Consider the following 23,673-nt stretch of genomic DNA (forward strand, 5'->3'; position numbering starts at 1 on the left):
CATCTCGGTGCGCTCAGCCATTCTCGGCCTTGCTTCATGGGGAGAGTGTGCAGAGAGGACAATGGGAGGCCTTGCGGATTTCATGTCTTGCGGGAGGAGGGTGGAGAAGGCATCTGTTTACCATTTACGCATTGTGAGAACCAGGATGAAGCCAGCATTTGCCAGCGCTGTCTGTAGACTGTGTGCACAACAATTGCCCAAGTTTCCAAGACCCCAGCACTTTGACGCCATTTGGTTCTACTAAGCAGTTTTGGCGCAGTCATTTTGATTAACATCAACCTTGCTTATGTTGAGTAAGTATTCAGGTTATTTATTATGTATTATTCTCCTGCTCTGGAATGAGCAGACTGAAAAACTCCTGCTTCATATGGATTCCATATGTGGCTTTTAAGTTAGCAGAAATGCAAAGACTTCCAATTAATTTGTACATAAAGTTGCATATTTAATAGATTAAGCTTGATGGCATAGATATTATTTGAAATTCTTTGTAGTCGTGAATATTGTTCATATTTCACTTAAACAAGCGATTAGGTGTTTGAAGATTTTGTGGTGGTGAATTTAATCTATGAATTCACATATGTCCTATTTGGTTTTTTTTATTTTTTATTACTGAATGCATCTATCCATGGAATTTATTTTGTTTGTTTTGCACTGATGAGGTCCAGATAGTATGAGGTGATATTTTTTTAAAAAATGGGACATTTACTCTTTATTTCTAACTTTCCTGCCTCCCTCCACCCGGCCCGGCCCCAAAGCTAGGCATCGAATATTGCAACATACGAGTGGTGACTAAGAGTGAGACTAGTAAGGTTCAGATATTGGCCTTGACACTTCTAAGTTGTGTATCCATGAACAATTACTTCATCAAACTGAACTGTTCCCTGTTCCTTTTGGGCAAAAAATGGGTAGCAGTAGTGCCCACCTCTAGCAAAATTGTATATGTTTAATGAGATGATGAATGCATAGCCCTGAGCATGGTGCCTGAGAGGGGTGGGTGTTCAGTGAGTACTGACACTGTAATCAAGTGTGGAATAGATGGCAGCTCAGGACACATGCAGGATTTTGGTTCATTATCACCTGGGAAAGGTATTGTCAATGTCCAGGAACCTCAACTTTCTGTGTCAGAGAAGTAGACTTTGTATGATAGAACTTTTCACACATGCCAAGCTTCTTGTTCTCCTTCACCCACTGGAGGAAATTATATCTCCAAGCTTTCCTTTGGCAACTGGATCTAGCTGAGAATTTGCTAGCCAGAGCAGCTGCTCTATTCTCCTCTCTCTTGACCCCTCATTTCCTCTGACGTTTAGCTGCAGCTGTCCACCATGTTCATCCCTGGCATGACCTGAGCAGCCCTCTGTTTCCGTATCCCAAATGCCAGCATTTCTCATGTCTTGCCTAGAGGGTCACTTTGAGGTCACAGACCTACCTGGGTTTTATTTTTATTTTTAAATGGTAGTATATGTAGAAGATTACAGTTCCAATAAAATAATATACATATGCCTAGAAAAATGCCTAAAATATAGTAGATAGCCCATAATTATTGAAATAAGTTAGTTAAAATGAATTTTCTTAGCTTAGGAACAAAATTAGCAACCATCTGGTTCCCTCTGCAAAAGTTTGTTATGCACAAATAGGTATGTTTATGAGGTTTAATTTATTAATGTATGATTTATTCTGATGATAATTACAGATTTTCTAATTGAATTTATATTTACAAGCTTACAAGTTTTTGTTACAAATGGTGTTCCCGGCTGTTGAACTTTAAGGAAATCTGGCATTTAAAATTATTTTTTGCTGTATGGGAAGTAAAAATGATTTGAAAAATCATTGATGTTATAATAAAAGAAAGCTGCCTCCTTCCCTGAAGTTAGTGCTTTTCAGAGTGTGAGCATTTGTCAAGTGGAACTTTATCTCATTGTTTTTCATTTTCTGACCTATCATAAGTGGTTTCTCTTCCTTCGACTGTGTGGACAGAGATTTCTGGAACTAAAGTTTTGCCCAGATTGAGACCAGCTTCTCTCCTCTCCACTATTCATTCATTTTTTGATTTCTTGTGCATTTCTAAACATACATAAGTTTATAAAGTTGGAGGAGGTGGAACGGAAAGGAGAAGCAAAGGCTGTGTTGGGGCGCTGTATTGAGGGAAGGATATACTTGGTGTCCCAGACTATATTCTTGGACTAAGCAATGAAATTATGGGGTGTTTCCAAGTACCTTTCCAATGAGGGGCGTATGCTGCTGCTTTTGCCATTGCTGATGTGAAGAATGTAATGGGAGTTCATGTGGAGGAGTTGCTGGGGCCATGAACCCCATAAGGATAGTTGGAATAAATGTAGGAACATGAGCAGTTTGTTTGGAGATGCTCCTGCGTACGTAGGTCTCTGATGCTTCTATGTGGCTTGCTGAGTGTGCCAAGAATGCTCTTTATGTGGGCCGTTTCTTAGGATTGTGATTGCAGTGAGCAACCTTGAAGGATGAGGTGATGTCGCTCTTGGGAACAAAGAACAATCTCACTGCTTAGTATAAAGCAGTAGGTTCCCTAAGCACAGGTTTCTCAGCTCGATGCGAACATAAAGCAGCACGTGCAGCTTCCATCTGGGCCCCGCAATGTCACCCCAATTGGACGTTGGGGGCCAGGAGAACTGACATAAGCATGATGCTCGTGCTGCCTGCTGTGCTGCGAATAATAAAATCCTTTGTCTCTGACCCAGGAGTCTTGTATCTTCTGCCAGCTTCCATGAAACACAGGCACACCTCAGAGATATTATGGGTCTGGTACCAGACCATCACAATAAAGTGAGTCTTGCAATAAAGTGAGTCATAATCTTTTTGTTGGTGGAGGGCCTTTACTTCATTTTCTAAAACATAACAATGTTATTGCAGCATAGTAAAGCAAAGCACAAAGAAACGAAGTATGCCTGTAGTAACAGGCTAATTTATTACCTTGTAGTAGGGTAAAAGCTAATCAAGGCCAGACACAGTTGTATTGTATATAAGGTGCATACACATCAAATTAAATGTGTTCAGATGTGTCCTGTTCAGAACACAATCACCTGGGTCTACAAATAGTGTGGTTAGGAAGGTGATGGTGGGTGGCTCCTCAGGTTTCTAAGACCTGCTGAGGGCTTCTCAGGCACTTCGTATCTCTGCCACTGGCCAATAGGTCTCCAGGGAACCAAGGAGTCTTTGCCAAGAATTGTGGATCCTGAGTTAGGTAAGATGTAAAACTGGCACTTGTGAGTGGTTGATTTGGAGAATGCAGAACAACAGGCTCCAGGGTTATTGGTGGCAGTGGGAGGAGAGCACAGAATGGTAGGAGCCCAGGCAGCCCCAGCGGGCATAGATGGGGGCAAGATGCAGAAATTGTCAGACATCTGGCCCTGAAAGAAGAGACAGAAGTGGGGAAGTCCAGGCCACGGCAACGGGCCAGAGCTAAGATGGGGCAAGAAAAGCCTGGTTCAGAAACATCCTGGCTTCTGCTGAAATTGAACAGGGGAAGAGAATTTCTGTTTGCTTTTTTGATATTTGTGGAATGAATTGTTTTCAAGCAATCAGTTAACCAACCTATTGGAAAATGATGCTGAGATCACCTCCAAGCTGGTTTAGGCAATTTAGAGAAGCATTTATAATTAACAGCCATGCTGCTGATGATCGCCAAGTAAGAGCATTTGTTTAGAACAATGTATATATATTTTTCTTTGTAATATATCTGTAAAAGTTTGCTCCTTCCCCCATCAGACGATTAATTATACTTGACTTTAAGATTCTAGATGGAAAGAGGACTCTCAGATGTCAAATATGAGATAAGATGTTGAAACCCACCCCTGTTGTCTCCAACATGAATCTTACTGACATTTAGTCAGAACCAAATTCTAAATAATATTTTTCATTTGTTTAATAATATGTGAAAATTATTAACTTCCTGCAGCCATCAATTTAGATCCATGGTGACTGCCAGAGTCTCGTGATTCATGGATTAACTAAACAAATTGATCAGGAAGTGGATTTTAATGGAGATACATCTGAGGAAGTGACCCCTTCTCTCTAAGGGCTGCCACCGCATATAGCTGCACAGGCTGTGAACCACACACCTCCCTGGGACATGTGTGATGCTCCCTGGAGTTGTGCTGTGTGGCAGCTTTGTGAGCACTGGGCAGCCATTCAAAGGTTTAAATAAGTGGCATATAAAATGGGTGATCCTTTTAAGTTGAATGGGTTCAGACATTGCTGTTAGTGTGATAAGTACTGCCTGTGCCTTTCAGCCCTTGAAGAGGAAACGTGGTGGTGGTGGTGGTGGTGGTGGTGGTTGTGGTTGTGAGGGCGTGGGCTTCTCACGGGGAGCTGTGGAGCTCCCTGCCAAGGGAGAACCTTTCTCAGTTTGACAAAGATTACTCAGGTGCCAAGGGACCTTGCAGACTGGGCCAAGAAACCTCATCCCAGGATCTACTCTTAGTCGGGCCCAGGGAGCCCAAAATACCTGCCTTTGCTGAAGCTCTGTTACTGTACCATTGAAGCCAAGTAAACCATTTGTTTGCTTATGTTAATGGATAAAGAAGCAGGATCACTCATGTTCAAAGAAATTAACCCTCATTTATGAAGTAATTGTCTGCAATTGCTTTTGACTCTTGAAACCAGTGTATTTGTTATCAAAATGAAGAGAGTGCCAACCAAGTTTTTTCAGTTTCTTAATACCATTCCTCTACTTTATTTTAATTATATGTGAAGTGTTAGCTAGCTTAAATACACAGATTAATAGAGATAATTTTTACGTGGAAAGTTATTTTAATGCATACCTCTGCAAGTAATTTTAGGAAATCAAGGCCGAATATTAACATGTAAACTTTTTTTCATTCTGAATGCATTGTCACATAACACTTAAAATTTTGTAGGGTGGATTTAGGGAGGGGCTAACAGAAGACTTGGGAGTGGAATTCTCCCCCACCACACAGAGACATCACTGTTACTTCCCACAACAGCCTAGTTCAGTTCTACCATTCAATTTTTGAGACATATAGCACAAGGAGAATGTCTACTATCCTTATAGATAGGCAGAGCTACCAGCCCCTAGTATCTTCCTTGTTTCCTTCTGAGGTGAGCTGACAGCATCCAAGAAAGTCTGTCTCACTCCCATACCCAGCAGAAGTTGCTGTTTTATGTAATAGGATTTTGAATAGTGGAAGGCAGTGGCATCATGTTGGAATATAGAGACTTGGCATCATAATGTCTGGGTGTGAATCCCACTTCCATTACTTTCTAGCTATGTTACCCTGGCTCATTTTAAGCTTTTTGTGTCTTCATTTCCTCAGAGGTAAAGTGAATGTGTTGGGAAATAGTTCTCCACAGATCTTTCATGTTTCTGCACTTCTTGTGAGCTGAGGTACTGGCTGCCTTTGTGCTGTACTACCTTTTCAAGGATGTTTGTACAGTGAAAAACCTTGAAAGAGAGACACCTGTGAAAAAAAAATTGGGTTCCCTAAGTTCAGGGGTTCTCTCTTGTAGTGTAGTTCACTGTGTGAATCCTCCTCGCAGTGTCCTGTTGGAATTGTTGCTCAGGGAACTGGTGCACATGCTGATTATGTGGCTACTGCTATTGCTTTGTTGTAAACCGCCCTTTGTCTCTGATCCAGGAGTTTCATGTCTCCTGCCAGCATTCGTGAAACTGTGGTAGGCTAATGTGTTAGCTTCTAAGTAGGTTAAAATCTCCAACCCTGAGCAGTACTGCAAGCAATAATGCTTGTTCAATCTTAACTCGATCAATGTGCTCTCTTATTCTCTCCAGCATCTGCCCCTGCCTTGGTTCAGGTCATGACCTTTTCTCACATGCATTATGTAATACTTTCTTCTTCAGTACTCCATTTTCTCCATTCTACTGCAGAGAGATTTCCCTAGTGGCAAATCTGATTGTGTCATACTTCCTTGCTTTAAATACTTAAATGGCTCTTAATTTGGATGGATTAAAGCCAAACCATTATAGGGACTTTGCCTGTTTCTCACCTTCCACATCCATAATCTGTTCCCCAGCTATACCTATGTGGAGCAAAGAGGTAGGCGTATTTAATGTCCATTATAAAATATTCAGGTTCCCTAAGTTCAGGGGTCCTCTATTTTCCACCTGGTGGTCTTTGATTCACAGCAAATTGTTTCCTAAAGTATAAATAAAAGGTGGATTTAAATGGTTAAAACATAATCTGGCTATTAAACTGAGTTTTACAAGCTGTTAAATCATGTGGATTTTATTCTGTCTAGCTAGGTCCACCATTGGAACTATTTTAAGCAGTGATGAAAAGATAAAGACATCAGTCAATAAATCCCTCCCTCATGTAGGGATTCAATTGTTGGAATTGCACCTCCCTAGGGGGCTTGAACAGTGGCCTTCTTTGGTGTTGATTTGGTTATGGCACCCATTTTTCCCTGTTCTTTGACGTTCTGGTGTTAGAATAGAAAGAGTTCGTCCACCCGGCGCTAGCAGAGACAAACACTAAAAACCGAGAATTACAGTGGAGTAATACTGGCTATTTTATTGATGAATGGTGCCATCCAGGAGAACGGGAAGCTAATGCTCAAAAGCCTGAACTCCCTGATGTTATGTAGGTTACAGATTCTAATAACAAGATGCCATGGGTTAGGGGTTCGGGGTCATGTTGGGAGCTGATTGGTCAGAGGTGAGGTAAGGGTAATAAATCATTTCTTAAGGTCTTGAGGACAGTTCTGAGGTCTTTTCCAGTGACCCTCTGTCTGGTATCATGAGAAAGTAGCCAGGGGGTCATTCCTCCTTAGGGCTCAGGAACTGAAACCTAAGTCAGCATGTGATCTTTAGCCTGCCAGAGAGGTGTGGACCTTGTGACCATTGGTTAGGTCTTGGCTACTGTTTTCTGCTACCTTGGGTTGCTGACTATCTGGGGGAAAGGCTAGGTCTCTGAGGGGGAAATGGGGGGTGGTGGCTATGATTTCTAGAGCTAGGGTTTAAAAGTAAATTTAATCAAAGTCATAAGGACCCTTGGTCCTGGGGGACAGAACCTTCATGGCATTTCATCCCAGGTCTTGGCAGGTCCCAGCTCCTAGGAGGCATTCCATAAATTGTTTTGAATGCATGAATGACTAAATAAGAAATTGTGAGAGCGTTTAGTTAACTGTAAAGCATGAACTAATTTTTTTCCCCTTATCTCATGTGGAAAGATGTGCTAGTACAGGAGCGGGGGCTGACAGAGATTTGGGGGATAGAAAAAAATGCCTGTTATATGTGGCTTTCTCTCTGCTTTTGCTTCTCTGTCCTTCTCTTTCATCTTTCTCTCTGAAATGTTAGCAAACCTGGCTGTGGAGGATGTAGCATATCTTACTCACTTCTGTGATCCATTTTAGTTCAACCCTAGAAGGCTTTCCAAAGAACGGGCATCTTTTGTCTCTTCTCCCACCCGCCCCTCCAGTTGGGTTTATAATCCCTTTAATTCTCTTCACCTAATTCTCACCACCTCTATTCTGGTCTTCATCTATAGAGAATGATATCTCTGACACCATTTTGTGTGCCCTGGATGGTATCTTTCCTCTCAGAGCCACTGATTCCTCCTTTGCGTTTCCTGGATACTTTCTAGGACCCTTTTTTGAATGAGTTAGGGTATGTCTGGTAAGATAAAGTGGTGGTGACTATATATTTTCAAAAATTCAAATTGGGACAAAGAACCTAACAAAGGATTTTTCCCCTTATTTATGGGCTTCTTTTATATCAAATATTTTATAGTAACATATAAATCAAGCCACATTTAATGGATTTGTTTTATTGCAAATACAATTACTCAAAAAAGGGGAACATACATATATATGTGTGTCAGTTGGTAGTATTTGAATATTTCATATGAAAACTTCTCTAGAAACTCTGGGACATGACACTCTTGTATATACCTGTAAACTTTACATACCTGTAATCCAGACTTTTGTCCCAGACAGTTTTCCTTTGTTGGCTTATGGTAAGGAAAAAGTGCTTTGTACTCATCTGTCATAGAGATGGCATTACAGATGAGCTCTGTCACTCCCTACCAATTGAGCCCTCGTGACAAATCTTGATACTGGAGTGTGTATTTGCCTGTTTGTGCTATCGAGTTCACTGAAAAGTCAAAATTTTGCAAACTGGAGGGTATGAGCCGAACGTAAGTTGTTATTAATTTTTACTGTGATCATTTTTATTTAATTGCACAGGATTTTTTGGCTTGACATTATTGAAGAGGCTGGACACTGGTCTATTTGTGATATATTTCATGAAAATCCAATCTTTTGGGGGTAGTGGTACAGGGTAGTGTAGCCATTGTAACCTAAATGATTCCATTTATCAGATTCTTGCAAAGGGTGACTACCAAATATTTTTAATTCTGTTTATAAACAAAATTGTTCATTGAAGTGGAGAAATAAATAGGAACCACGTATGATTTTACAGAGTTGTCAACCTAGAAAGGATTTGAGATTTGAACATCTCTAAAAATAAAAGGCAAACTTTCTGTGTCATTCAGAATTCTAATAACTTCAATTGTATTATTGGGTGACGTAATTAAAGAGGTCACAGCAAACACAGAATATTGAGTTGTTTGGGTGAATCTGTCTTGTTTAGATTGTTGAAAGGTTCATTGATTTGTGGGTGAGGAAAAAATGTGGTTGGGTAGTTTTAACATTTGTATTTCATTTTAACATTATGTGATGGATTTTTTGAGGCTGTGTAAATATTGCAAGGCAACCCTAGGGCAGCTTAAGGTTGTGTAAGGAACTGGCTTTGCTGTCTATGTTCAGGCCCTTTTTTTCTGGCTTAGCCAGAACCTGGCAACCTTCTCACCCATCACCAAGGTATTTGGATGTCACCACTTAATCTCTTTCACACCTGCTGTCATTAGTCCATCTGCACAACAGTTGCCCTGATCTGAGCCTGCATCCTCCTGACTGCACTGGCCTCCTGCTGTTTCTCTGCCTCCTGCTTTCCTCCCTATGGTCCACTTTTCACCCTGTGCCAGAATCCTCCTGTCCTACTTCTGTCTGATCATGATATTCCCATGCTAAGAGTGGCTTCCATGGCTTCCTGCTGTCATTGGTGTCGCCTAAAATACTCCCTGTCTTCTTTTCCTCCTTCAGTGCTCACTTAGCGTCCTTACCGCCTCCATCTCTTCTGCCTCCCACGCTCTATCTCTCTTACCTTTTCTTTTCTTCCTGAATTCTTTCTACTTCAGAGCCTTTACACGTTATTCCCAGCACACTTGGGATCCCCCCAAATTAGGTTAAGCTGTGTCATACCACCCAAGACTTTCCCTTCCGAGCACCCATCATAATTAAGTTAGATCATTATTACTTTTTGGGTGATTATTTGATTGTCTGTATCCTACACTACTCAGTCAGCTTCCAGAGGGTGGGGCTATTCATTTAATGTAACATTGATGGTCACCTCATTGAAAGGCCCTCAGGATAGGGCCTTTAAAGTGCTCAATAGATCTTGGTTTTCAGTGACAATTGGTTGACACCTGTAGTCTCCATGTAATGATTAATAATTGTCCTCTTTCACTTTGAAAATTATTCATTTTGCATGACAGTGTATATACCATGTTTCCCCGAAAATAAGACCTAGCCAGACAATCAACTCTAACGCCTCTTTTGGAGCAAAAATTAATATAAGACCCAGTCTTATTTTACTATAAGACTGGGTCTTATAATATAATATAATATAATATAATATAATATAATATAATATAATATAATATAATATAATATAAAATAAATACCAGGTCTTATATTAATTTTTCCTCCAAAAGACGCATTAGAACTGATTGTCCGGCTAGGTCTTATTTTTGGGGAAACACGGTAGTGCACCTATATAAAGGATCTCCAGGATGTGAAACACTCAGGTAAAGGGTTCTGTTATCAGGTTCCTAGAGCAAGGAGCCCAGCACAGGGCGGGAGTGGCAGGGGGCTGTTGCTAAATCTGATTCTGGCTGAAGATAATTTATGTTTTTGAAACTCTGACAGCATATACAGACGTGCATGTTTTTAACGTTTTGAAGAGATAATAACATTCCCTATGCACATGGGCTTTTAGAATATGAGAGTGGGAGGCATGAAGGCTGTTACAGAAATGGAAAATACACACAGGGTGGCAGAGGGTAGGTACTTCCAGTCAGAGGCTGACAAACTTTGATTGGAAGGTGTTGAGGATGCTACCTACCCCTTTTTGTTTGGCCAGCAAACACAGTCCTTACTGTCCTCATTCAGGGGTGAGCTGGTCTCCAGTCAGCAGTGTTTTCTTTTCTTTGGGGGGGGGGGGGGCGGCATCTTGTGGAAGCGCATAGATCATCTGTTTCAATTTTCCTGCCCACCTGTAGACTCCAAGGTGTGTGGACAGTGTCAAGTGATATTGTCGCGTTAAGGAAAAAATAAAATCTAAAAGGCTGCATGGGGCTTTGGCCTCTACGGTCTGTTCTGGACCAGGCCTCCAGAGACTGTTTCCTTCTCTGACGTGGAGTCTACTTGTGCCTGCCTCAGGGAAGGCTCTGAAGAATGGAGCAAATACATGCTTTGCCAGACACTTTCAAATTGCTGGGTCCCTCCAGGGGTTAAAGGGCTTTTTGTCACCCTCCTCTGAAGACAATTTTTATCAGAATCCATAGCCTGAGGTCGCAAAACAACAACAGTACAAAGGCCTTCTCAGGCCCGGCTTCTGTGCAGTGGTTCAGCTGAGACTTGAAGTGGTGGATTCCTTCATGCGGACCTTGCAGCCATGAGAGCTGGCAGAAAACAAAATAAGCAACAGAAACACAGAGTGCTGCCTTTGCCCCAGTGTGGGTGTGTTCATTTCATAGATACAGGCACACCCACCTGGAGGCAGGGATGGAAAATGTACTTTAAGGCCACACGCCCTATGAAGGGGCCCTAATGGGAGTCTGGGGATGGGCTTGGGGAAATGGGATACAGCCTTCCTTGCTTTTCTGCCGTCTTTTGGTTTGAAGGTTGTCTGAGAGGGGTGCCCAGTTGGCTCAGACCAGAGCATTAGGACATGGGGGATGTGCTGGCCTCGTGCAGATTTTGCTTGTCGAACGATTCAGCAAAGCATTTGCAAGGTTTCTCTATTTGATAGTTCAGTATCTACAACAGGCTGAATTTGGATTGGCTGGAAAGGAAGGTGAAATGAGGTAATGAAAATTATGTGATTTTTTTATTTTTATTTTTTTTTAAGTTCTGGCATCTTGTATGCTCTGCCTACCAGAAATATTCCAGCAAAACCATGATAATGCCTTTCATCTGCTAAGCCTTCCAGATGGCAATTTCTCAGCCAGTGAGCAAAAGAGGGAGCATCTTGCGTTTTGTTCTGAGTGGGTTAATTTCCTTCGTTGGTGTGACCCAGTGAACTCTGGTTCACTTTGGTGCCAAGCACCATTGGAATGTCATCCTGAAGTCCTTAGCCTGTAAAAATCACTACACCTCACTTTAAGGGGAGGATGTCTTCCCATTGCCAGTAATAAATAAGTGACTGTCTCAAAAGAGCACTTCAAATGCTTTCTCAGAACGCTGTGTAATCTAAGTGGACGCTAAATTCCTTGAGGACCGAGGCTCTCCTCCTGCTGGGAACGTGATGCGTTGGGAAGCTGGGTTTTGGATTCTGGGGTTCCACCTTTTCTAGTTGTGCACACAGACTCAGTTCTCTGGCTGTATTTATCGAGCCCTTTCTTTGGCTCAGGGATCCTCCCCATGGCTCATTTAATCTGGGGATGTTTGCTGAGTGTTTTGACCTGGGACCACAGTACAAAATGGTTTCAGATCATTCGTGGATTTTGGGATCTCTCAGTCCCAAAGAAGAAAGACATATGCTTATAAAAGGGAAGTGCTGTGTAAGCCTGAGGGTGAAGTGGTCACAGGATGCTTTAGGACAGGCCATTGTTGCCGTGCGTTTTGAGGAGGTTTCAGGATTTGCTGAGCAGAGCAACACCTGTTGTATTTTTCTCCCACCACAACAACCACCCATCCAACTTGCTGGGATGCAGAGCTGAGCCTTATGTTACACACGCAGCCTAGTAGATTATGATCCCTACAGTGTTGTTTCTCTGGGCCCTACTCCTTTGTCTATCCAGTCCCCATTGACCCTGAGTGCGCTTGCAGCCTAACCCGGTGTGCCTTTCGTTGAACTTGTATAATTGATACTCAGAGGTTACCACTAAGTTTATCTCTGTTAGTTTTGTTCCCCAACTAGAGTTCAAATTCAGTGAGGGCAGGGACCATCCTTTCCACATCAAATGCAAATGCAGTCAGTGCATATAGCAAGCATTTAGGGGAGGCTAGTTGAGTATATTTATATGTCATTATTACCTGGCTCTGTAAGTATGACAAGGCAATTCATCAGTAACTCTAAAGTATAAGCAGAGTGTTTTTTTTTTTTTTTTTTTTAATCAAAGTACAAGTTTGTGGTCCGCAGCATATCACTGATTTGTTGTTCATTCATTTGTTCATTCATTCACTAAAAGGCTCTACCTTTTGGAACAATGCTTATCTTTTCCTGCATTGGGTTTTTTTGAGTGTTGCATTTTTTGCTGCACTGAAGATTTTATTCTTTAAACTTGATAAGTATTTTGATAAATCTCTATCTCTTGGATACTGACTTAGAGCTAATTCTTTTCTATTGAGTACTTGGAGTGGTTGACCGTAAACCATTTGAGAAATCACCACTTTTATTAATGAGTTCTGAGATTTGGCAGCAACTAAAATTGATAATAATGGAATGTGCTTTTGGGTAGAAAACTGTAAGACAGTGTTTCACTCTGCGTGCAGAACAGAGATGAGCATGCTTCCCACAGAAACACGTAACCTATTGGCAATTTAGGTCGGTACATCACGTCATACAAGGCTGGGCAACAGCAATTGCTTCTTTTTAATTCTTACGTGGCACTTATAATGTGCTGGACACTGTTGTACGCGCAGCTTGTGTGTGTTAACTGATTCAGTCCTCCCAGTGATCATGTCTGAGGTGTCTACACCATTCTTCATCACGCTGCATGGATGAGGAACACGCTGAGGCCCAGACAGGTGTGTGCCTGGCCCCCGGGCTTGGTCACGTGCCCACAAACAAGCCCCTTGCGACTGAAGGTATTCCAGTTACATACAGTACAGTATGCAACTGGGAGATTTCGAAATATTCAGAAAGAAGTTTCAATAGTCATTCTTCTGACAGGGTAGGGCAGTTCTATTATTTGTTTCCATTACAGTATGTGTGTTTATAGTAGTTTTCTTTTGTTTTTTAAATTGTGGTAAATTATACATAACTATGATGGTTAGTTTTGAACTCATTTAGAGGCCATCTAAAACAAATAACTTCACATTTTGATCAGTTAGGAGACTTTCAAAGCATTCCTGTTTTCCAAGCAAAGTGGTTTCAGTTAAAAAATGACAAACGTTGCCTCCTTGCCACTGATGCTTGTGAGAATGGCTTTGGAAAAATGTGAATGTAATTTATGCATAATTATATCAACTTATGCTTTCTCTCTGAAGTCTTGTCAGAGCAGAATGTATAAGATAACATCTCAGTTTTGGTATCCTAGCAAGTTGTGTGTTTTGTTGTTGTTTTTTAAAGTTGGGGTTGTAGGTTCCTATGCTTGGAGGGACCAGGCAGAAAAACGAAGCCACTGAGAGTCAGAGGTGTGACTGTGATAGGGACCGATAGGGAGTGTGCTAAAGGGTCAGCCATGCTTCTGCCCTGTGTAGGGGGAGCTGCTTTCCTTCCACTGATGGTTGGCCAGAGAATATGTACCTATGTTGCCGGATCTAACCATTTTCCAGAAGTTGGGACTCCATATATTTTAAATGAGGAATTTCTCAGCTTGGTGCTTTGGAGGAAAATTCAAGTTAAAACAAACCAATACCAGAAAGTGTGGCAGATCCCCCCCCCCCCCCCCCCCCAAACACACACACAGAAGAGTAGTGGACTTAGAAGGAGCTCTGTGTCTATCCATTGACCCCCCTGCTGGGGCATTAACTCCTGCTCTCCTTTGCCTGTTGACATTTTGGTTGTACAGTTCTCGTAGATCTATACCTGAAAAGTTGTATGTAAGCTAATCCCCCCTGCCCCCCGCCTTCTTTCTTATTATGGAAAATCAGGGGACTTTCAGGGGACTTTGGATGAGTCCTTGGATACAGTGAGTAATCACTCAGTGTATTAGTTTTGTATGTTTGTACTTCTGTGTCTAAAATGGAGGGCGCTGTTAGATATTGTATGCTGCTTGAGCTGAGGAGGTCATTAGCTAGGCACACTTTGGGTTTCTCAGAGATTCTTATGGCTGTGATATTTGTTGTAATGAGATTGGACCTGTCAGAGGAGTTGCAGATTCCTGGAGGAGGGTCCAGCTCTTAATACTGGCATCTAAATTCTAGGCATGTTGCCTATAGCTTCCAGTTTAAAAAAAAAATCTATGTCAATCTGTTTTTTTTATATCTCAGTGCTATTGCTGTCTTCCTTCCTTCCTTCCTTCCTTCCTTCCTTCCTTCCTTCCTTCCTTCCTTCCTTCCTTCCTTTCTTTTCTTGTTTATATTTAATCATTCTCTTTGGCTCACAACAGAAATCCAGTACAAAGATTTACTTTTTCTATTTTCAACCTCATCATTATTTTTATGTAAAAAGTATGTTTTGAGTTATCAGTTACATGAGGATCTAGCTTCTACTCTGTAGAGAGAATAGAGATGTCATTTATTGCAGAATTTGTACAGGTAGATGTTCTGCTACACTGTGTTTCCACCATAATCTGGGGGGCTTATTTGTGTTACACTTAATGAAAAATGACCTTATTTGGGCTGATTCCAAGCCAAGATGATATAGGCCCCAAGTTGTTCTTGGAGGAATGGGGGAACAAGAGGAGAGAAATATTTGAAAGAAATAGTCCTTTTCCTCCTTATCTTATTCATTGAGCATTTCACTTACAGATTATTTAATGCATGATATTCTCATATAATTCTGGTTTCTTTTATGTTTTCCTAGCCCCCTCTTTTTTCCCCCTTCTTTTGAAACAATTTCAAACTTACAGGAAAGTTGTAAGCATATTCAAAAGAACTATATACCTTTACTGAAAGACTCCATTCAGGTTTCTCCAGTTGTCCCAATAATGCAGAAGGATCCAGTTCAGAAGCATGCATCACACACAGTTGTCACGTCTTTTTAGGCTCCTTCAATCTGGAAGAGTTGCTCTTTCTTTCCTTGTCTTTCATGACATTAACATTTTTGAAGATTATAAGCCAGCTTTTATGTAGAACATCCTTATTCTTAGAGGCTGTTCTCTATTTGTTCTTCAAAACCCAGCTTGTGTTACCTTCTATGAGGAGAGCTGGGAATTGGTTGTGCTCTCCTACAGATTTCTACATCACTCTATTAATACAAATAATTCAATATATTGAATATATACAAAATTGTATATACATATACAAAATTGTATATACATATACAATATTGTATATACATATACAATATTGTATATACATATATACAGATATTCAACATAAATAATGAATATTTATATTCATTCATTCACTTATTCATTCAGTGAATACTTGTTGACTTCTGGGTGCCAAGTGGGATACATTTAAGAACAAAACAGGGGCGGCCGGTTAGCTCAGTTGGTTAGAACGTGATGCTCTTAACGACAAGGTTGCTGGTTTGATCCCCACATGGGCCACTGGGAGCTGTGCCCTCCACCACTAGATTGAAACAACTACTTGACTTGGAGCTGATGGGTCCTGGAAAAACACTTAAAATAAAATTTAAAAAAGTTAAAAAAAACAAACAAAAACAAAGCAGATTGACAAAAAAATTCCCTGCTTTGATGAAGAATACATTTTAGTGAGGTAACAGATCACTAATAAGATAAGTAAGTGAACTAGCAAGTATGTCAGATAGCGATAGGTGCTGAAGAGGATAAAATCAGGCAGAAAGGAGAGGGGGAGTATTCTTGATAGGTCAGTCAGGGAAGACCTCCCATAAAGGTGATTATGGAGCAAGACTCCCAAGGAAGTGTGGTAACAGGCCATGCAGGTATCTGCAGGACAGCAATTGGGGCAGCGGGAGCCTCTAGGGAGCTGAGGTTCTGTCTTAGGCGGCCAGGTGTGGGAGGAGGCAGCATGGAATTGGAGCAGATGGGAGCGAGAGGGGTAGGAAAAGTGAAGGGTGAGATGATTCCGGGCTTGTGACCATGGAGGGGCATGAGAAGCCCTTGGAGAGTTTTGAACAGAGAATTGATATGGTCTGACTTGTGCTTGAAAAAGAAACCCTCTGTTGTGTAGAGAATAGCAGGTGTGTAAGTACATGGAGAAGTAGAAGCAGGGAGACTGATGAAGGGGCTGTGATAAGCTCTTTGCACAGTTTGTCCTATATGGCACATTGAAGGGGCTCAGTGTTTTCCAGCCTTTATGATACATTACACAAGACTTACCTGGGCTATTTGTAAGGGATGCAGATTTCTTCGCTAGAAATGAGGATTCATTAGGTCTCACCTGTATTGTTAACAGCCACCCCCAGGTGATTCTCATGTGGATGGTCCTTGAACCACAAGCTGATAAATACAGTAACAAGTGATTTTGGAATGAGTGAATAATTGGTGTATGGGAAATCCTTTAGCGATACTTAGATATGAAGTGTTGCTACTCTTAGTGCTTTATTTCTTATAAACATATTAATTTTAAAAAAGATGTCTGTGGTTGTATAAATTTCCTTTTACAACTTATCTTGTACCTAGATCTCCAACTAGGCAAAGCTATTTTTTAAAGAGAAGATGTGTATTTTATGAAATGAACATAATACTCTGACATGCTGTTTTCCTGCCTCTAAATGTGTGATTTCAGAAGGACTGAATAAATGCTTCTAGTAGGATTCATTCACAAAGATGCTATTAAATGTATTCAAGAGGAAATTGGATTCAGGGAGTAGATTAGATGAAGCCATTAAAGACACAAATGAGTGTTTTAGATACAAATCAGTATTTTAGGTACAAGTGAATATTTTAGAGCTGGAGTGGACCAGATCTGGCTTGCCTTTTATTGCACTAGAGGTCCACGGGGTGTGTCTCAGCAGGAGCCTTGGAAACAGTGTAAAGTGCAGATCCTTAAGGGACTTTTGTTTCTTCTCCTTGGTATGAAGTAAGTTTAATCTTGCATGGGTAATCTTGGGTTGAACATGAAAACAAGTTGTGCCTTGTTTAACCGCATAATGTTGTGATCAAGAGCATGGCCATTGCAGCCAGACTGACTCCGAATCCTGCTCTGAACTCTCAGTGTGACTCCGGGCACCTCACATGCCTCAGTTTCCACACAGGAGGGAACTAGTAAGTCTTTACTTACTTAGCTCACAAGCTCATTGTGAGGATTGAGCGTTAAAATGCTCATACATGCTTAGAATGGGGTCTGGCGTATTGTAAGCACTCGACAATTAATTAGCTTTTTCTCCTCCGCCCCCTTCTGTTATTATTATTATTGTTATGATTAATTTCAGTGCTTTCAAATCATGTTTTGCCTTCTGGAGTATAAATTTTCAATGATTGTTGTTTTGGGATGAGTGTCGTTATTGGTTGTGGCTAAAAAATATGTTCATTTATGCCTCGGTGTATCTGAGGAATTTAAAGTCTTCAGTGTAGTGTTTGTCCTTTGTATTTAGGACCAACATTTTCTGGAAGTTGGTTGCCATCACTTATGTAACATTGTTTTTTTTCTCCATAAAAAAGGGATGCTCATACTTGCTTCAGGGTCTTGTGGTGAGAATTAATGAATAAGTTAATGTGTTTGGCTCTACCCCATTAACTTCTAATTAGCATTAGTTACTGCTCTTATAGTCTCTCCAAGTATTATCATCGAACTGATTCTCTGAACCAGGGGCTTTGAGAGGACTCCTCCTTATGCGCTGTGGGGAATTGTGTTTTATTTGACATCTGCTGTTTTATTACTCCCTATATCTGAAAAAACAGTCTTACTCCCCATATCTAAAATTTTTATACCTCCCCATCAACAGCAAAAAACTAAATTAACTCAAATAACAATTTCTTGTAGAACTTAGTCATAAAATATTACTTATTAAGTAAATATTAAGTAATTATTTCTTTCCTCTGGTAGATCACCGTCTTTCATTTTTTACTTTATTTTCTCATTGCTATCCAACAGTTGTATCTGTAGTTAGCAAGAATTCCTACAACAGGTCGGGGAAGGCGTAGTGTGGTAGAGGCAGTCCTAGCATTGTGGTTTAAAACAAACAAAAAAAGGTTTGTGTTTCAATTCTGTGTCATAGAGCCAAGATTTGGAACTTCTGCACCCCACAACCTTTGTCTGTCAAACATGGTTGATAATACCTTTGGAATAACGTAGATGTCATATACCGGGCACAAATACCAGCATATGTGGCTGACTGTGTGCGGCTAATACAATGATTTTATTCCTTTTTCCAGTGAGATTCAGTTTGCTAATATAATTGGAGTCAATTTCATAACTTTCATATAAAGCAAAAGAAGATATCTTTTAGGGTCCTAATGTCAATTGGATTTCTGCCTGACATAGACTTACCTTCAATATCTTATTTCCAAACTTACTCTGGGAGGACACCTCTTCTGTCAATTGGTAATATAAAAGCTTTCAAAGGATGTGAACATAGAGTGAATGTGGTATTTTGTGTCTGTGTTTTATTCAAATAAAGTAATTGAGTGTAATGCAATTTTACATTTCCTGATTTTGTGTTACTATGGTCGGTCATCAAAGGAGTCTGCTAACAAAGGGCAGGGGCACAGATCTGTATCCAGGAGAAGACCAAGGCCTGAGCCAGACTGGTTCTTAGGCTCTTCTAAAGGCAATGTGTATTTAACCGCAAAAGTCCTTTGTTCACATAATTACAAAGTTAAAATTCAATTCCTTGCAATGTAGGCCTGAAAGGATTATCTACACTCTTGATTGATATGTAAAGAAAGTTTTCTAATCTTCTGAAACTATGGCTTTTGAGGAACAAAGTAATCTAAACTATAATTTTGACATGGGACAAGGGATGTGGTTTATAGGTTTATTTTTAGGATTCTCATCTTTGATTTCCCTCTGTAATTAAATAGCTGCTTGTCAGTGGGGAGGGTGTGTAGGGGAATGCTTTAATTGCTGATTGCTGTTGATTTCTTAGTGATACTTTGAAGTGGTGTCCAACTGTCTTCCTGAGCTTTCAGACACTTTGATGAAACAATAGGAACTTGTTAAGTACATAACCAGATTCGTCCACACAGCCCCTTTATGGGACGCCTTTTTAAAGTCAGATGGGTTTGATGTCCAGACTGAAAAGCATTTATTCACCAGTTCTGATAAAAGATCAAGTAGTTTACCTCTTACACATAAGACGGAGGGAACTAAAACCATTCTTCACTCCCTTCCTTCCAAAAAAAAAAACACCAGAAAAAAAACACTAGGAAATATATAGAAAAATAAAATGGTGCGTATACTTCTTTGTTAATGTGTCAGAATTTAGACCCTTTTTAGATTTTTTCTTATTACATTTTGGTGAATCTCTTTTGTCTTTGCTCAGTTACCTTTCTCTTTCTTATTCTACCAATTTTGTAATTTTGGTATATTCTATTTATCAGGTTCCTTTGTACAGACTCATTTTCCTCTACTCCACCATTCATTTGGAACTCCTAGAAGTTCTGACCAAGCTGTCTTTTTTTATACTCTATGCTTTCTCTTACGGAATCTCATCCATACCCATGGTTGCTGAGTCTCAAATTTTAATCCTGAGCCTATTGACCTCTTTTCCAAGCCTCTCCTACCTGACATTTCCACTTGAATGTTTTAAAAGGCATGTCAAACCATTGGTACAAAACTAACTTACGTTCTTTCACAAAAGCTGGTTCCTATTCTTTTTTTTAAAGCACAATTCTGATGTTTCCCCATTTGCTTGAAACTTCCCAGGGAATCCTCAGACATGGCTGGGGGGAATGAAAATGGTGCAGCCGCTGTGAGAAACACTTTGGTGGTTCCTCAGAAAGTTAAATATAGAGTTAACCACATGGCCCAGCAATTCTATCCCTAGGTACTTGCCCAAGAGAATTGAAAACAGGTGTCTATATGAAATGTGTACAGGAATGTTCAATAGCAACATTATTCATAAGAGCCAAAATTTGGAAACAACTCACATGTCCATCTGTTGATGAATGGATAAGTAAAATGTGGCATATACATACAATGGAATATTCAGCTATGTAGAGAAATGAAGTACTGAAACATGCTACAACATGGATGTACCTTGAAAATATTATGCAAAGTGAAGGAAGCAGGACACAAAAGGCCACGTATTGTATGCCATTTATATGCCATGTCCAGAACAGGCAAATCCATAGCAACAGAAAGCAGATTAATGGTTGCCAGGGCTAGGGGAGAGGGGGGCGGAAAGGGAATGGTATTTCCTTGTGGGATATGAAAGTGTTCTAGAATTAGATAGTGGTTATTACTGTTCTGTATTTTGAAGATACTAAAAATCACTGAACTGTATGTTTAAAAATGGTAACTATTAGTTTCCCAGGGTTGCTGGGACCACAAATTGAGTGATATAAAAAGCAGGTAATTTTTATCTCACAGCTCTGGAGGCCACAAATCTGAGATCAAGGTGTTGGCAGAGCAGGTTTCCTCTGAGGGCAGTGAGGGAGATTCTGTTCCATGCCTCCCCTAGCTTCTGGTGGTTTGCTGGCAATCTTTGGCATTCCTTAGCTCATAGACCCATCCCCCCAATCTCTGCCTTTATCTTCACATGACATCGTGCATGTCTGTGTCCAGATTTCCCTTTTTTATATGGACACAGTCCTATTTGATTAGAGCCTACCTTAATTACTTCATTTTAACTAATTACACCTGCAATAACCCACTTTCCAAATAAGCTTACATTTTGAGGTCCTGGTTTTGATGTCACATGAATTTTTGAAGTATATAATTCAACCCGTAACAATGACTTTTATGATGTGTGAATTTTATCTCAATTAAAAAAAAAATCCCCAAGTCATAAAACAACCCTCCAAGAACTTCTAACTGTTCTCAGTTACAGACCAAAGCCCTGAACATGGTCTGGCCCCAGCCTACTGCCCTCGCCAGTCTTTCTATTCTTCTCTCATTCTGTTCTCTGGCCAGCTGACTTGCTTCCGGTACCAGTCACGCTTTTGCTGACCACAGGGCCTGTGCCTGCAACCAACTTTTATTTTTTTTGTAGGAAGCCTTTCACCCTTCAGGTCTCAGCTCCAAAATTACTTTCATGGAGAGTGCTTGTATGACTTTCCAGTATAAGACAGCCTCTTTTATCATATCTTATCGACTGCTATATAGAAAAGCACTCCACAACTTCCTAATGTTAAGACACATCCATTCTCTTATGCTCCTGGATTCTGTGGGGGCAGGAATTCAGACACATGGAAGATGACTTGTGTCTCCTCTATGATGTGTGGAGCCTCAGTTGGGACAATTGGAACAGCTTGGGGGCTGGAATCGTGTGGGAGCATCTACACTCATTGTCTGGTGCCTGGACTGGGCTGACTCAAAACCAAGTTCATCTGGGACTGTGGACCAGAGTTCTTACCCATGGTTCCTTCATGAGGCTCATAGGAGGGTGGAGGCTTAGAGTGGGGGTAGCCTCAAGCTAGTCAGACTTACAGGGCAGTTCATCTCTAAGAGTGAGTATTCCAGCAAACAAAAAGAAGCAAGAAACTCCATGGCTCTTACGATGTAGCTTTGGAAGTCACATGGCATCATTCCCACCCTAATCTGATGGTTGAAGCTGTTATAGCCAACCCAGATTCACAAGGAGGGGACACAGAACTTACCCCTCAGTGGGAACAGTATTAGAACTTGCAGCCATGTTTATAAACTGCCACAATGCTCATCAATCTGTGTTCCCTCACGGAGCTCCTTTGTAAATCACTCATTCTGTTTTTTTTTTTTTTTTTTGGTATCATTAGTTTATCAAAAGATAGACATGGAAATTATTTACATGATGAGATTTCAGAATACCAGTGGAATGGGTAGCTTTACATAATGTCATTTTAATGGTGATTTACTTCAGTCTACATACTTTCCAGAAATGTCACCATCTCTAAATAAAGAATCCTTGTCATCTAGAACTACTTTAGTGCCTCCATATTCTGGAAAAAGAACTCTATCTCCATCTTTCATGCTAACTGGTTGAATCTCTCCACCCTTTCCTTTAAACCCTGATCCAACATCTACTGTTGCTTGTAGTACTTTTCCTTGAGATTTTTCTGGAAGCATAATGCCTTCTTTGATTACAGTTTCTGCAGTACTCCTTTCAACTAATACTCGGTCAAAGAGGGGGAGAAACTTTCTAAATGCCTCTCCTGCCATGACTCTGGCCACTGCAGTTCATATTCTGCCAATCACTCATTGCTTTGTGTCACTATTGGATGAATTTCTGCCTAGACAATAAATTCAACTAGACGATAAGCCTATTTTGCTCACCGTAGTATTCCCAGCATCTAACACAGTGGCTGGCACATAATAGGTGCTTAGTGAATGAAACTCTATGGAAAGAAAGTTGACTGTGAAGAATTAGAAAATGTAGAGCATGGCAAGACATTCGCTTCTGTTGTAAACATCACGAGCTTATGCAGCTGATGCTGGCATGGTCACTGGTAAATATGCCCACTCGTCCACGGCTTTATTGTTTTATCTTCGAGATTTCAGTTGTTCAGCCGTAAATCTGTGGCTGCTTTGTGACTGTTGATATTGCTTGAGCTGTCTGAGAGCTGCCACTTGAGAGGAAGTCATACTGATGCCTGCAGTAAAACATAGCAAAAGAAGTATAAGTGAAGCCAAGTGCTGGCTGAATGAATTCTCCAAAAGAGAATAAAGAGAATTAAAAAATGGAAGGTTTAAATAGGCTAATACTAATAGGGTTTATGTGTATGCTCATGGATTTCTGTGCTTGTTAGGTGTAGAAGGGAAGATAGTAAGGGATACAGTTTTTTATTTATTCTTTATTTTTAACAGACTGTATCAGAGCTGTGTGGGGCCGATCATGTTTCTTTAACACTCTGCAGAATTTAGAAGGAGATTCTCCCTTCCATTTCCTCGGCTCCTCCTTTCTTTGAAAAATTTCAAGTCTGAGACAGACGCACATATGACCTTGCCAGGCTCACAGTTCACTTGTCCCCTGGCTCCCGCACAGCTGCTTGACATCTGTGCTACAGACTCGGTAGATAAGTGCTAATTTCCCTTTCTTGCCTGTAAAATTTTCAGGGCAGTCATTTATACAGAACCTCTTAAAATGCAAGGGGACGTGGTTCAATAAATTAAAATGCAGTTGTAGTTTTTGCTTCTACACACTGAAGACTCTCCCCCCAAGGCAGCGTGTCGGGTAATGTTACACACCAGCTTTGGAGTCACATGGACCTTGGTTTGAACCTTGACCCTGCCCCTTTTTATTGATGTGACGCTAGGCAAGTTACCTTCCATATGCCCCTCTCACTTAAAAAAGGGGGAGATGATAATAGAGCTGTTAGAAAATTTTAGTGAGATCTTACATATAAAGATCCTAGTTTGACACCTGGTGAATGCTCAATCGATGTTAGTTATGATGACTGTTATACAACTGTAATTGCTCGAGGTTTACGTGGAATTTAAATACAGTAATATAGGAACAGCTTTCAAAGAAGGCTCAATCTTATTCTG

At 40.6% G+C, this 23,673-nt stretch overlaps 1 protein-coding gene and 1 pseudogene across 1 annotated transcript in view; one reads left to right on the top strand and one right to left on the bottom strand.

The window, feature by feature from the left end:
• The window catches only part of TSPAN5 (tetraspanin 5), a 162,214-nt gene that overhangs the window by 15,187 nt on the left and 123,354 nt on the right, over window positions 1-23,673 (top strand). The gene's annotated exons all lie outside the window — the stretch shown is intronic.
• Window positions 22,045-22,347, bottom strand: LOC109452289 (10 kDa heat shock protein, mitochondrial; annotated as a pseudogene).

This window comes from Rhinolophus sinicus, linkage group LG02 (assembly GCF_036562045.2).
Source record: "Rhinolophus sinicus isolate RSC01 linkage group LG02, ASM3656204v1, whole genome shotgun sequence".
NCBI classification, from domain to species: Eukaryota; Metazoa; Chordata; class Mammalia; order Chiroptera; family Rhinolophidae; genus Rhinolophus; species Rhinolophus sinicus.